We start from the raw sequence: 14,078 nt of genomic DNA, 5'->3' as shown, positions 1-14,078 counted from the left end.
CCAGACCACCCGAGCTCTTTGCACATTCCTCTATGCAGGATGGGAGTTGGCAGCAAGTCAGTTGATAACCCATGCATCTGCCTAGCACTTAATCAATGGACCTTTGCTGTTTATCAATTTTATACTAACTACTCAACTCTGATAGCCAAAGACTGGACTATAAAAGTGGCCCAACTGCTTATAAGGAATATGTCATCTAGTTTTGGATACAAAATCTACAACTAAGAAAATCTGGAGAGCAATGTTGTAATTTCATTAAAATTTAGTAGTAATGACATCATATGAAGTAGAACTTAGGAAAATCAAGATCAGGGTGAATTGGAGTAGGAAAAAAAAGTGTCTCATGGCTGTAACCCAGGAATTGGCATATGCCACGGTTTCACTGACCAGTCATTGAATGAATGAACCAATGAATAAACAAAGTTTATAGAGTTCAACTTGAACTAGATATTTTAAAATGGGTTGGATTTGGTGGATGGAGAGAAGGAGAAACAGCATTTGAGACAGAGTAAGTGTCATGAGTAAAGTGTGTGTTATATGTGGTGGGGGGTGAGTAAGGTGGAGCAGTGAGGAGGTTTATATTTACACACAAAGGGTTCATGGAAGGGAGGTTGAGGAAGTAAGCTGGGTCCAGAATGTCCTGTGGGTCTTCATGGGCTAGGAAGGTTTGTGAGACCCATTAAAGTCGAAAGCAATACCATTCCATAAATACCACCCTACCCTCAAGGGAGAAGGCTAGAGAAAGACTGAGCTCCCTGCCACTGACACAACAGACTGAAGGCACACTCTGCCTCTGCCCTGTGCCCAGAACCTCTTCTAACATTTGCAAGCCTGGGGCAAAAGTACATATGGAGGCCCATGTATGCCATATGGCTACATACGTAAGAGTTAAAAATCAAGATAACAAAGGTCAAGTACAGTATGTTCCCTACTCCTCCATTGACAGATATACCTTTATGTCAACCTAGAAAACCATATTTGAATTTAGAACTCCCAGAATTCTCAGCTTTCTGTACTAAAGCTGGAGGCCTGAAATGTGTAGGTTCCAGCCTCTGGCCTATACCTTTCTTCCCTTCCCTCCCTTGGCTCCACCCCACAGTTGAGAGTCTTGTGCATGTGTATGTGAGCATCACAGACCATGTGTCCCAGCTTCTCCACAGCTTCCTGTAAATAGCCACCACTTGGCCACTCCTCACATTTTGAAATGTGCACAACACCAGTGTAATCTGTCCTCAGAAAGGTGAACTAAGGAGGAGGCTCATGCAGCCCCTAGAAGTGGACTTGGAGCAATTTGGTCAGGGAATTAAAGATCCCATGTACCCAGCATGAAATCCAGAAGGGGACAATGAACTTCAACTAAGTACATCTTCTTGGTCCCATGGGTTTCTCACCTGTGTGGAAGGTGTGGCTGGAGGAGAGTCAGAGTAGGGAGCCAGGACCAGGGGCCCCTCTCCCCTGAGCCGCTGTGAATCTGGATTCTCCCATCACAGCCCACTGCCAATCAGTCCCCCTCTCTCCACACTCCTGTCATTCTCCCCATGTTAGAAGTTCCTCCCTCCCAGCTGGTGGTAGAAGGGTCACTAAACATGCCAACCTGGGCTCAGATCCACCCTTTCATGGAGAGCTCAGCCTATTGGGAGCCAAGTCCAACAAAGCGTCCTGCAGGGGTCTTACCTGCAGAAATTGTAACCCATCCTTCACAGGCCCTTCCCCCTCACTACACTGCCAGGTGATCCAGGGCTTCAGAAGCACATATTATCACTTCCTCCTTAATCTCAGTGTTAGCACTTGTGCCCTCCTCGAGTGCTCCAAGGTAATTTTAAAGAATACCTCATTTTGCTTTCATTTTGCTCTGGCCTGGCCTTCCCATAAATCAGGGCCAAGGCAGAAGTTGAGAGAACTGAGCTAATCATAACTTCAATCTCCAGAAATGTTTGAATATAAATCAAAATAGTTGAAGGCTCTCCAGATATTCAATTTTCTTCGAAAGCCTAGTTTGTCTGGTTTTCTACCCCCACCCCCTCAACCCTTTTTTTTTTTTTTTTTTTTTTCTGTTCTGATTGGCCATGCTGAGCTCTGAGTTTTATCCTGGTGCCCCTAGGAATATTTCTAAGTAGTCTTAGATGTTTTCTTCCAGGCACCGCACCATGCAATACAAGAGAGATATTACTGGTGTTCTGGGGTAAGGGGCAGGGGCAGTCTATTTCATGTTGCTAGAACTGGAGAAATTTCCAATTTTGGAAATTAAATGATCCCAAAAAGACATAAACAGTGATATGGCAGTCAAAAAACTAGAAATGAAATCAACAGAAATATAACTTTGATCGTGCCTCCCGTTTTAATTACCTATGACTCCGTAACAAAACATCCAAGCCTATTGTTACAAAACAATAGTCATCTTATATGATTATCTCTCATGGTTCTGGGGGTTGACTGGCAGTTTTTGCTTGGCCTCTTCCATGGGGTTGCAGTCGGTGGTGGCTGGAGCAGAGGTTTGCTCACATATCTGGCACCTGGGCTAAGAAGGTAGCAGTATGTGAGGCTGCAACAGACGGGGTTCCTCAGGTATCTGCCTCCCTCTCTATGTCGTCTCTCCACGTGGTGCCCCCAGCATGATGAGGCATGATGGCTTCAGGGTACCCAGACTTCTTACATGGTACTTTAAAATGTAGGTTTTATTACTGTGCAAGTATGATGAGGCCAATGGATCAGGAGACAACTGTCATTGAAAAGATAGTTTGTTATACTCATGGATCCCAAGAGGAGGGGGATGTCCATACCATAGAGAGTCACATGGGAAAGCACCAGGGTTAGTTGGAGGGCAGGGGTATAAAATGTAGATAAGAGCCTTCATTGTATTTCTTTGGTAAGGGACAGGTGAGACAGAGTATAAAGTCCTAGGACTAGCTAGCTTGAATAAATTCAGCAGGCTCTAGGGAACAGGGGTTGTCCCTAGCTATCTGGTACCTGACCCGAGGGTGATTAGAGCAGGTGGTTAGTGGCCTGGAATGTGAGACTCCAATAAAGGAGTCAGTTGGGGGTACGGGCTCTGTATTGCTTAGTTGAAAGGTACACTCCCAGACAAATTGTTTGCTATCTCTAGGAATTACCTCTTCCTGGGAAAGGCAATCCTGCCAGGATCAGTAAGACCCCAGATCTCAAAGCCTCAAAATACGGAATATAAAAAACATGTTTAATACACAAGGTGGCTCAGGCATGTGTCCAAAGCAAGAGAGCCAGGCAGAAACTATTATTGCCTTTTATGAGCTAGCTTTAGAAGTCATGCAATATTACTTGTCACTTTTTATGTGTAAGAAGCTAGTCCCTAAATCCAGCCCATAATCAAAAAGAAGAAGCTTGGACTCAGCCTTTTGATGGAAAGAGTGGCAAAGAATTCATGAATATATTTTAAAACCAGCGCACAACCCATAATAGGGTCTCCACACTGGCCATTAATGACTAATGGGCCCCTTTACCCACCCCTTACGATCCAGAAGCCTTGGACTTGAAAGCTGCTAAATCTAATTGCTCCTCTATTGGCACCATGTTTGCCCAGCCAAAATCCTAGACATCAACGTGGGGTCAGAATTATCCTCAGGACTCCCTCAATGGCAAGGGTCTAGGGGAAAAGTTGTGATCCCAATGTTGTGAATTGCAAGAACCTGCCACAGTGAGGTTCATCATTTGGTCACTGTGTACATGTCAGACTGTCCCAGGAAATGTCCAAATCCAAGGATGGCATAAAGAGAGGAGACCAGCTCTGGCCTCCAGGAACATACACTCTTGTGTAAGAGAAAAGTCATGAAACATGTAATGCAAGGCATGGAGTTCAGAGAAATGATGAACTAGTCTTAGGGGAGAAACCAGGGACAGCTTCACAGAGGACATGGACCTTAAAGGACTCCTCTGATGTTGTCCCACATGGAGGCAGCTTGTGTCCACATTCATGGTTAACTCACTTTCTTCCAAGGCCTGGAAGTCTCTTTAGCCATGTGGGCCAAACCTCCTGATCTGTCCCACACACAAAAATGTGTTCCTCCCTTCCCCTGGGCCATATAATTGTCTTCCTAGAAGGCTGTTCCATTGCTTCTTCTCCCATTAAAAATCTTGCCCTGCTTTTCACTCCAGTTTCACCATGACTATTTTCTGACTACTCCCAATCAACCAACTCCATCTCTATCACACCCTTAGGACCTAGAACTTCTACCACATAGCTCATTGCTCACTTACATGTCACCACTTTTATGCTGCTTATGTAATTTCAGACTGGTTTATCTGCCCCCTCCACTAGATTGAGGTGATTGCAGACCATATCTCACTCATTCTGCTTGCCCTGAGTGCTGCCAACTGTCTCAAAGCCAAGTTTAAGCATACAGTAGCTATTCCATGTATATTTTGGGAGCAGGTGAGTAAGTGATGGTGTAAGTATAGTAGTTGTCAAACTATGTCCCTCCAAGGGTCACCCCAGGAGCTACCATGCAGAGAAGAGCCAAGAAGGAAGAAACATGTGGGACTCTAATGCCCCAAGACAACTTCTTTTGATTGGCTTTCCATATAATTTTTCTTGAAGAAAAGGCTCTGTGACTAACCAACTATTGAAAACTGCTGTTGTTATGGGAACAGCATCGAATTAAGAACCAAAGCTTTGGTTCCTCAAGCCTCTGATTCCTTGGTTAGGAAATGGGAATAACTTCCAGTTCTGTCCTACTTTTCCCACAGAGAATGTATCAGTTAGCTAGTGCTGCATAATAAATCACCCAAACTTAGAGGCTTAAAAAAATAACTTATTTGGCTTATGGGCTGAACATTGACTATGGGCTGGCTTGTTGAGAATGACCTTGTTCCTGTGTCTTCTGACATCTGAAAGGTCAACTATAGTTGGTTTAGCTTAGCTTGCTCACATGTCAAAGACCTTGGCTTGGATGAATCAGCTAATTGAGCTGTGCACCATACAGTCTCCCATCCTCCAGTAGACTGGTTTAGACTTATTTAGAAGTCATCACAGAGGTCCAACAGAGAGAACAGAAACTACAAGGTCTTTGGTGGCCTAGACTATAACTAACACAATGCCTCATGTTCTACTGGTCAAAGCAAGTCATGAGGCAGCCCAGATCCAAGGAAAATAGATTCTACCTCTTGGTGGGAACAGAGATGAAAGTTCTTTGTAAAGGACATGGAAACACAGAACATTGGAAAATCAGAGCCATTTTTTCAATCTACCACAGGGAGGTCATGAAGATCAAATGAGATCATATATATAGAGCTCATTCAAAACATATTCACTGTAATGCAAGGAATAAATATTATCACAGGAGTTTTCTTTTTCTCATCAGTAAGACTGGGTTGGTAGTGATGATCTAAGACACATTCACGTGTTCAGAGAACAGGTAACTTGCTTCCCCTTCCTAAATGGTTTTGTAAGTTATAATTATTCTCAAATGTTTTTAGATTATGTTTCCTTTTAAAGGAAAGGGAAGAAGCCTGCTTTCATGGTTTAATGCTTTATCATTGTTAGGTGTGTGCCATTGTCAGGCCTTAAGCTTCTATGTCAGCAGCATGGAATCAGGTAGTTCCTTCATTCATTCACAAGGCCAGGCACTAGCTCTGCAACAGACACTAGAGCTGCAATGACAAATAAGACCCACCCTTGCCCTCAAGATGCCACAGATTAGTGGGGGAAACACAGAAGTACTGGAGGTGTGAACTTTAAACCCACAGGAAACATGAAGAGAAGCATCTGGTTTTGCTTGGAGGAATCAGAAAAGTCTGCAGTGAAAGTAAACTGAGTGCTAGAAAGAGAATATGCACCACACAGAGAGCCAAGAGGAAGGTATACCAGATGGAGGAACCAGCAGGTGCAAAAGCATGGAGCTATGGCAGTGAAGGGGAGGTGGTGCTGAGGTGTGCCTTGAAATTGAAACTGGAGTAGGTGATGAGTAGGAGGGAGTGTTAGAATCTTGATATTGGAGGAATAGATTGGGGCAGGTTGTGTAAAGAGGCCACAACACTTCAATTTTTAGGCAGAGTCATGAGATCAGACCTAGAAGATGTCTGCTGGCATCAGGGAGGCTTGCAATCATGCAAGAAATGAGACAACATGAGCCGGCTCCAACATGGAGATGTGAAGGAAGGACCATGTGCAGGAGATAGTTACAGAGGACGGGAATAAACACGATGGCTCAAATGTGGAGCGAATCTGTCAGATTTCTAGTCCGAGAGATGGAATGAGTAGAAAGCCACCGTTTGCTAAGGCTGGGAGAACAAGAGGAGGAAACACAAGTTTCATTTGGAGTTTGTTGTTGTTGAAGCACCTTTAGTGGAGGCGTGCCCTGCAGTCAGTTAGGAATACGGGTCTACATCTCTCAGGGCTTTCTCCAGAGGAAGGTAACAGCTAAATTCCTGGGACTGCAAGTGCAAAGAAGGTCATCATGGCAACAGACTGAAAGCAGCTGGATGGCACAGAAGGAACTGGTTGACTAGGTCATGGTACAGCATATACTGGAGTATTACATAGCCTTTAAGATGATGACAGAAATCTGCATGTATTGTCGTAAGTACATATAAACATATATATTACATACCATATAAACATACAGAGAGAGATGACTGAGAGGATCTTGCAGAGGTATAAACAGTTGGTGTGTCTCAGTGGTGAAGTTATAAATGATTCCCATTTCTTTTTCTCTTTTCTTATCTATACTATGTAATTTTTTATGATGAACATGAATCGCTTGTGTAATAAAAGTGCCAGAATTGAAAAAAAAAGAAATATGGGCCTTTTCAACGGCTCTATCTCAATCAGTCATGGGAGTAGATGAGCTCACTGAGGAAGGATATGCAGAGAGACAAAGGTGAGGAGAGCCGAGAGAGCACTAGCCTCTAAGGGGGATCTGGGAAGGAGGCCAGTACTGCAGAGGAGCCTTGGACGGCTCAGCCCTGGGGAACAGGGAAGCCTGGAAGAGAATGATGCCCAGGCACCCCAAGAGAAAACCGTCTGAGGGTGTAGAAAGGACAGTCATTACAGCTAATTCTCACTGAGGGCTCACCATGAGCGAGGCCCATTCTAATTGTTCTAATCCTCAGAACAGCCTTATATTGCCGTTCGTGTTATGAACTCCATTTACAGATGCAAGAATGGAGGCTTGAGGAGGTTATATAACTAGCTCAAGGTCACAAAGCTAAGATTTGTGAAGCAAAGCCAAGATTTAGACTGAGCCTGTCGAGAGAATCCATGCTCTCTGCACTATGCTGTGTGACCTCCCATGGTGAAGAGGTACATGGCCAGTGGGGACAAGAACCGACAACAGGCCTGTGGCTGAGCTATGCAAAGACAGAGCAGTTGGGGACACACAGAGGCAGATGTCTGAGAGTGAAGCACTGGCACTGAGGAAGCAGAGACTGAGAGAGCAGAGGCCTCTTTCCAAAGTGGTAGTGGGGAGAAAGACAGAAAAGACTGTAATTTCAGGGGGACAATGGGCAAGCAGCTGATTTCTAGGATGAGAGAATCAGGACCCACGGAGGTCAAGAAAAAATTGCTGCTAGAAAAGGATTAAAGGCAGAGGAGGGGGTAATCAGGCAAATGCAGGCTGGGAATGAGGCAGGAGGCTGGGCTGTTCTTCAGGGCTGATAGAAGGAGGGAAGGCCTTGGGAAAAGACAGAACAGCTAGGCAGTAAGGCCAGGACAAAAGACAGAGTCCATGGCCTGGGGAGGGGGGTGGGTGGGTAGGAATGTGAGAGAGTGGAGGGTGGAGTTGCGTGTTTAGAGAGAAAAAGAACAGTGAGTGTTTAAAATGTGTACCTGGGAAATAGAAAGGGGGCTGAGAACAGTGGCAGGATGGCTGTGGTCCAGCAGGGCAGGCACCGGATGGGCATGAGCTACATGTGTGCCTAACCTCCCCCATAGAACTCAACACCCCAGGGCAGGGTTGCAGAGCCAAAGGTCAGGCATGGGATGACATAAGATCATGGGGTTCCAGGGTCCAGGGTCATGATCCAAGATAAATAGGGAGGCCATAGAGAGGAGAGAGTCCAGAGCAGTGGGTATGTTCATTGATGTTAGAGAGAAAGGAAAGGAGAGAGAGAAAAAAACATCAATATGAGAGAGAAACATTTATCAGTTGCCTCCCATATGCACCACGACTGGGGGTCAAACCCACAACCTATTGGTGCACAGGACAGTGCTTCAACCAACTGAGCCATTCAGCCAGGGCAAGAAGTAGCACTCTTAAGAAGCAGACTTCCAAAGAGGAAAGGAGAGCCAGAGGTCAAAAGAGAAGAGAGAAAGAATCACCACACCCCATGGGTAATGTCCAAAAGCAGCACCAACATCAAAGTCTCTGAGTCAGAGACACAGGCTTCCAATGTTGCCTCTGCCATATACCTAAGTAGTATAGCTTCTTCCAGCCTCAATTTTCCCACCTGCAAAATGGGCAAAATAATAGTTCTACTCACACAGTTCAGAGAAGTGAGAAGTACATGGCCAATAAATAGCACTGGCTGTGTTGTTGTGTTCAAGCAGCCTCTGAGTCCTGAGCAAGCCTAGGGGACAGTCATTCAGTCTAGTCTCTGAGCAGCACAAAGAAAACCATGGTCTCAGCTGTTTCTAGTCCTACAGAGAAGCTACCTTCATTTCCCCAATGTGTGCTCAGCCTGGGGAATGCGCCCTCATGTCTGCAGCCCTCCAGAGTGCCTCTACGGTCCATAGCCCCAGGGCCCAGAAACAGCTCTACTTACTAGAAATTTCTTTCGTCTCTAAGACATCTGCCTCCTTCTGGGTATCTACAGCCTCCTTCCACCATCCAGCTCCAGGCAGAATAAGTCTCTACCCAACAACCCTTCAAATGTTTGAAAATAGCTATTACTATATCTGCCTACCAACCCACATCTTTTCTTCCTTTTTTTAACTAAGCATAATTCCAAACATACCCATGTCCAATTTTTCCCGCTTATGTGTCTGTTGGAGAAACAGTTTAAGGGGAACATCTCTGGGACTACTGTTGTGACAATCAGTAAGTGCAAAGCACAACAGGAACATTCAGTTCCACCTCCTCCCTGACTATTTACTAAGCCCTCAACTCCTATGATCTATTGTCCATTCTGATTCTCAAAGTGTCTCTGTGAAGGACGATAGGCAATCTTACCCCCATCATACAGGCAAAGTAGTCGAGATAGCCAGCGAGCTGAAATAACATGTTCAGTGTCATGCCGTCCCCAGGAAAGCACGCAAAACTCCCTCACTCAACCTGCACACCTAGAAAAGAAATCTGGGGAAACAAAATATCTAGAATAGAACTGAGAAATGTAATGTGATCTGAGGTGTGTTGGTAAACCTGTGCTCAAAAAATAAAATCCCACTTTGTAGCATATACCAATTCCCAATTTCTATGGTGCAAAAACTTCTACCATGGCTGATTTTGAGCTACCAACCTGACCTCAAGAAACACAGAGTTGGGAAGAAGGGTACACATTACTCTCATGAGCAGGTATGGGCCAGCCCCAGAGCACCATTAAATGCAAGCCATGCGTGTAATTTTAATTTTTCTAGTGGTCCCATTTGTAAAAAGAAACAGCGAAAATTAATCTTAATAATGCTTTAGCTCAACATATGCAAAATATTATTTCATCATCTAATCCTCATAAAAGACTATTAATGAGCTATTTCACATTCTTCACTTCATAGTAAGTCTTTGAAATGCCAGCATGTATTTTACATGGCAGCACGGCCTCACTTGGACTAGCTGCATATGGCTGGTGGCTTCCGGTCTAGAATCAGCGTCAGAGCCACACAGAGACAGCGACATGGCCACCCTGCCATTTTTAAGATTTTGTCAATGATGAAATTTTTAAAATAACATTGCCTTTTTACAAATATATGTAGAAACAGTGCTTGTCCCATGGGCTAGATTAATTTAAGAGGAGGCCAGATCTGTTGTATCATAATGGGACCTCATGCCTCCTCCCACCCATATCCCTCCTCCCTCAGAATCCTGAGCCCTTATTAGTTACCACACATTCTTTCCAGCTTTCAATAAGTGAGATTGAAAGCAGCTAATGCACACCAGCTACACATTTTTCTCTACCCCACATGCCAATTTAGCCTCATAAATTGCCCACTTCCCAGGGCTATTCCTCTCTTCTCATGACTTCTGGAGAGCATACGGGAACACAGATAACAAGGCTTGATTTTGCAGAATCAGAAACACACTGTTGATTGGCCAAAAGCAGCCAACCTTAGTGGGAGGGGCACAGACTGGAAACAGGAAGACCTGGGTTCTTTTCTCGCCTGTGTCAGAAATAGGCTATGGTCGAGTCATTTACCCTCTCTGGACCTTTCCTCATCACTAGAATGGAAGAGGCCCATCTAGGAGACCAGTGTAAGTTAGATCATGTCATCCTCTATTAATACCCTCCCATGGCTTCCCATCTCGCCCGGAGTCAGACTGCCCCGACCCCACTCCCTGACACCATCTGCTTATACCACTTCCACTTGCTCTAGACTTCAGCCATCCAGGCCTCCTTGTGATTCCCTTGACTCTCACTTCTCACTCAGCTGAAACCCTTCAGTAAGGTACTCCCTGACCACCCTATTTAAACTGTAACTCTCCCTTCTTTTACTTTCTTCATAGTAATTCTCACCTCCTAGGATAATATAGATACTAGGCTTGTGATTTCTAGGAGGACCTGGGCCCATGCTAGTAGTCAACCAGTCAGGGTGACTGTTGAGGGGACCCCAGCTCTTTGGGGGAGTTGGACGGAATAGCCTCTGAAGTCCCTTCTAAGCCTGATACTCAGCAATTTTGTTCACCAGGAACCTGGGATTAGGTTCCCTCCCTTTGAAACCAGAAAGAGTTTCTCCTACCCACTTGGCAGGAGGCCTTCTCCCCAGTGAAGTCTTCCCAAAGGATGGCATCTCAATGGCTTTAAATCATGTGACTTTCTTAGAACCTGTGAAAGACTTTCTATATGGTGAGCTTGGAGGTTGAGTTCAGTTGCCAGCAGATGCTCTAGAAACCTCGTTGTGGTGATCTCAGAGAATGTATAGCTACCAGTGGACCTCAGTGCTGTAGATAAAGGAGTGTGGACATAGGGGGATGGACTTCATGACCTCCCTAAGTTCCCACCAGCTGGTTCCAGCTCTAATTCTATGATAAAAAACCATGAGAAGGCCCAGAGGTGATTTAGCCTCATTTCTCCCATTCTGGTGATTGAACACATTTTTTTTAATCCTATAAACCCTAAACCATAATTCTTTTACAGCAGCAGGAAAGACAGGACAGTCGTGCACAGTTTGGAGTGAGGGAATTGAGGGGAGAGGTTAAAGGGAGAGGGAAGTTTGTTCAGATTGGGGTTGATGGGGAGGATGTTAAATGTGAAGTTTGATGACTGAACAAAAGCAAAGCAAAGGAGGAAAGAGTGTGAAAAAACCCAAACCTTCAGTTTTCTGATACGCAGAAGGGAAACCCAAACTCTACTCATTACGGCGCATATTTATGGCCGATCATAACATGAAATTACAACTCCGCAGCCTCAGCCAGGACTGTGGAGTTCTTCCCATGTGCTTCCAATTAAGTGTGTTTGAAGTTGCCCTGGATATTTATTTGTAGGGGATTTACTGCACAGAACGATTAAAGTTTTGTTCGTGTTAGGAGTTTAGGGCTAGTTTTGGGGGTGGGGGAGTTGGAAAGTGGGAGAGTTAGCTAGAGAGAGAAAGGGGGGCTGCCAGATACCCTGAATGAATACCTGTGTATGTCTTAAAGTGCACACAAACACACACACAAGGGCCCTTTGTTTGCAACATGGTGAACGTCCAACATCTCTTACTGTGATTTTGTTTATAGGAAATCCTTTATAATGCACGTCTAGTGTTTCCATATGGAAATCTCATAGGACGTTTCCCCCGCACCGCCCTCCCCCTCCCCTTTTTTTATTTGGATAAGGCAAGAGAAAAGGGACTGTACATTCCAAAGATTCATAGTCATTCCGGATCAAATTCAATGGATTTTGGCAAGAGTTGAAAAACCCAGATGCAGGGCTTCAGCCTCCCGCTGAGCCGCCTCCAGCTGCGAGTGTCTGGTGGAGGCACTTTGTAAAATCATGAAAACCCTATTAAATTCGTGAAATATGATATACTGTCGTTCAGACTAACTTTCCATTGAACTGTCCATGAAGAGAGAATTTGGTTAACTCGCTGAAGCAGGGGAAGTGGCATGGCGGGGGCAGGGTGGGAGGCGAGAGACGCTGTTGAGGAAAGAATTGCTGGGAATTCTAAAGAGGTTGTAAATTTCTGTGTCTGAGCAAGAGGGCTCCTGCAGGCCCCAGCAGCACCAGGCTTTCTCAAGGATTGACCCTTCTTAGAAAAGGAGGTGACCGCCATGATCCCTCTCCCTGTCAATCTGCGGAAGATGCAACAGTTAGCTATCAGGATGATTTATTTCAGAGCATGAGATGCCAGCGATCTCAAAGAATACATAGGATCCACCCCCTTGTTTTATTATAGCTGAGGGGCCAAGGGCAGAGGGAAAGAGAAAATGGCTTGCCTAAGGTCCAGCATATTGAAAATCCAGAGCTCCTGAGTCCCAGTTGAGTTCATTCCACCAAAGCATGTCACTTCTCTGGACACCAGAGGCAAAGCCCTCCACCGAGCCCTGGCGCACCCTGCCCGAGATCAGAGCTGCTGACAACATTGCTTTCTGCGCGAACTCTTGGGCCCAGGCACGCCCCAGCTATGAAATGGCCTATCCTGAAGAAGCTGGACAGTCTGAGTTCATTTCCTTTTGGACTGTAATTCACATCATAAAATGATTGCATGTTTATTTTCAAACAGAGCAGAGTGAGGGCTCCCAGGAGGTAAACTGGTTTTGTTCTCTAGAAGCTGCCACAGGACCTGGGCAATCGCAGGTGTGTGTGCAGAGTTTACCTCACAAGAAGCCAAGTGGGGCCCTCCTTCCCCATATGTCCCAGCACTCTAGGGATGCAAAGTCCAGACTCCTGGAATGGAAGGGCACACAGAACATAGTGGCTCACCTGTCATTCATGCAGGTGAAATAGGAGTGGCATATTCTAAAAGCAACAACACCTCTGCCCCAGGTGCCAGGAGCTGCTTCATGCAGAGAAAAATGATTGGAATAAAAGTTGCCTTTGATTGAGTGCTTACAGTGCGTAAGACACTGTTCTAAGACTGTGGCATGAATTAAATCATTTCATTCTAATGACCCTCTGATGGATTGGTGCTACTATCCCCCTTTTGCAGATGAGAAAACTGAGGCAAGTTGCCCAAGGTCTTATCACCCACTAAGACCCCATAACTGACATAAGTGACTGAGCCAGTATTGGAACCTCCACGGTCAGGCTCCAGAGCCTGAGCTCTCGACCTTCCCACCGCCCGGCTCACCACCCGACCCACCTTCACCTACCACACCACACCCAGACCTGAATACCAGTGGCAGATGCTGAGCTGCTCACTCTCTCCCTTTCCACCCCTCTTGGAGGTGTACTCTTTGAATTAGACTTTTCGCCGTTTCCTCATCCTTTTAATATGCAAATACCCCTGAGTCTGGTAATGTATTAAGTCACTAATACACTAAGCCAGAGTTTCTCAAGCTGTTACTGGAATACAAATTTCGTAGCATTCTTGTTGAAGTGCAGGTTCATTCGGTCAGTCTGCAGAGGGGTCTGGGACGCTGCATTTCTAATGAGCTGGCGGGTAGTGCTGGGCTATGGAGCACACCTTGAGTAGCAAGGCTCTGGGCTATTGATCTGATTGCTGTCCTCCACCAAAAGAGGCACCCACATGAAGCCACATGCACAAGAAGGCAGCTGGAGGGGCTGAAGACATGTTATCAATTTCACAGCAGTGACCCAGAACTAGCCTTCCTACCACCCATCAGTAGAGCCACTAGATATCCAAACTGCAAAACTCAGGCACTGGGAGACCTGGGGAAGGTGTAGAGTCTTTGGGGCCATGAGAAGCTCTTTGACTGAAATCTTTGCGGCAGCTGGCAGCAGCCAGACACCACGAGAACAGAGAGTCCAGTGCCCCTGCCTCCCTGGCAGAGACTGTAATGAGTATGTAGTAATCT

The sequence above is a fragment of the Furipterus horrens genome, unplaced genomic scaffold, assembly GCF_987537825.1.
Source record: "Furipterus horrens unplaced genomic scaffold, mFurHor1.1.pri manual_scaffold_8, whole genome shotgun sequence".
NCBI classification, from domain to species: domain Eukaryota; kingdom Metazoa; phylum Chordata; class Mammalia; order Chiroptera; family Furipteridae; genus Furipterus; species Furipterus horrens.
Note: the sequence above shows the minus strand (reverse complement) of the source record.